The following is a 2,475-nucleotide window of genomic DNA, read 5'->3' on the forward strand; positions in this document are numbered from 1 at the left end:
AGAAGCCATTTTATTAACGGTGTATCCCCTTAGCTCCTGGGTCCCACCACCTTATTTTAGCACACGGCCTGAGTGCATGGTTAAGCTTCAACTTTAATCAGGGATCACCAACGTAGGACATGTTTTAGACGAATGTCAGTGTCTAATCATCTAGTTCTGGGGAGGTTCACACCTGCCCTCAAGAGCACAGGGGCAGGGGGTAAGGAATCCCATCCTCCACCAGGCCCAAGAAGACATCAGGCCTGACCGCAAAGGATAAATAAATGTGCAGCTCAGGGGTCATCAGCCCACAAATCAAACAGCGCCCAACGATCTGGATAAAGCGCACGCGTTAATTCCCAGCCTTACCTCCCTACCCAACGCTTACCAAAAGCAGAGAAATCCAAGGAGCTCGTACACCGCCTCGACCTGCGGCCAAGCTGCTGACACTCCGAGTTCTTCCCAAATCGCCAAAGCCTTGAGCAACGTCAAAGACTCCTGTTTCTCTCCCGCACCGCCAGAAAAAGAGTCCAACTTTTTGTGCTTAGGACCCTGCTGGACTATTGCAGATCACGTGTACCACTGAAGCAACAACACAACAATGGTTTCATAGGAGAGTCCCTTTTTCTCCAGGATCTTAAAGCCTTTACATACGTTGAGCACACATCTGCTCGCTGTAACTGAGGCAACACCAGACTGCGGTCAGCAGCGATTCAAGCAGCGGTTTACAAAGTAAAAAGGGTCCTACCAGAGCTCTCAATAACTATTTTGAAAACCTTGGGTTTCAGCTGGAACAACTTCAGCTCAATCCACCCTGTCTGGGTGGCACCTGCAAGAGAGACGAGCCCAGCACGCGTAGCAAACCCCGCCTCTGCCAACGTCCGCCTGTTCCAACTGCCACTGAACAACGGAACGGGCGACACCGAGCCAGCTCCGGCTGCGGCCACGCTAAAACCTGCTGCCTGCGATCACATCCATCGCCCGCTGCTTTCGTCTCCTCGCCAACAGATCTTTGTAGGAGCCAGACATCGGTGTCTGGAGAGTTATTGCCAAGCTGAGGTCAAATGCATCCGACGCTTTCTGGTCTATGGCGGAAGAGGCTTGAATCACGGTCATTCGATGAGCGGCAAAGCTGTGAGCAGCCAAAAGCAGGCACTGGACTGACTTCTGAGCAAGCTGGATTCAAAAGCAGTACAAGAGCTCAAAGAAGTAGCAGCGAACGATTTCTTCGCTGTTCCACAAGAGACGGTAAAGATCTGGAGCAGGCAGGGGTGGAGGATGCAAAGCTCCTTCCCTGCAGCAGCTGGTGAGATGGGTCAAGCTCCCAGCTGCAGGCATCTCAGGACTTGTCTCCACTTGGTTTTGATGCTGATTCATTCCTCTTGTGGACTTTCCTCACCTGGGACAGGAGTTCTTTGTTCCTTTTTTATCTTAATCCACTCTGAAAGCGGATTTTCAGACTGGGTTAGGAGAAACAGGAACGTGGCACTCCTCCGTCAGGAGTTAGTTGGGACCTGCTCCACGATGTGTAGGTTAAATCCTCATCAGCCAGAGGCTGAGATGAAATCATCCCTGATCACTCCTCAGCAGACTCACACAAACACACCCAACCAACAGGGATGAGGGACAACATTCTAATTAAAAATCCAACCAAAAAAAAAAATAAAATCAGCTTTCTCTATTTACCAGTGCAGGACAATGGGAAGGAGCCGGGCTTTCTACAAAGAAATGGTTTTTTTCCACCATCACCTCTTTTTCCACCATCATTTCTTGGGCCCTGTCAATCACTGCTCCTTTCCCTCCCCTCCCAAGCACGGCAATTTATTGACTTTTAATCCAGCAAGACCAGAAGTGGAATTTTTCTGGGTTCTTTGAAGATGAGCCCCGAACATTGGGATCTCTGCACTCAGAGCTTCAGGGAAGTCCACTACTGGGACAGGAAAGGCAAAGCAGTTATTAAAGGCTACATGAGAACTGCCCCAGCAATTCATATTGAAGGATCTGGGGTTGGCATAACTGCCACCCAGTGAAAATTGAGGACACCCCCAAAACTCTAAGAAACTATAAGAACTATAAGAAACTATAAGAGGATGATCCAGGGGCTTGCTCCTCGGCACTAAGGAGACCTTCGCATAGGTCTCCTAGTCATCTCTTCTTCGGGAAGAAAAAAAATCTTAATCTGCTAGTTCAGAGCTGCAATAAATCTTGAAAACATTTATTAGTAAGAGTTACAACAACCCAGAGACATTGTACACTCTCCCCTTCTCATCCAGTCTCCAGATAACACTTTGACACATGTATTTTAATTGCCATGGCAAGGAAACGTCTTTTCTGCCATCCACATCCTACAGAAATTGAACCAGTTTAGCTCAGTTCTGTAAGCGCAGCTCTCCTAATCCTGGCTTTGGCGAAACCCTGTGAATTCTTCACAGGAAAGCTTAAAGAAAATGTTTTCCTCTCCTGTTTCAGCATTTTAATACCGGATTAGGGGACCTG

Source organism: Apaloderma vittatum, unplaced genomic scaffold, assembly GCF_000703405.1.
Source record: "Apaloderma vittatum isolate BGI_N311 unplaced genomic scaffold, ASM70340v1 scaffold3315, whole genome shotgun sequence".
Classification (NCBI taxonomy): Eukaryota; Metazoa; Chordata; class Aves; order Trogoniformes; family Trogonidae; genus Apaloderma; species Apaloderma vittatum.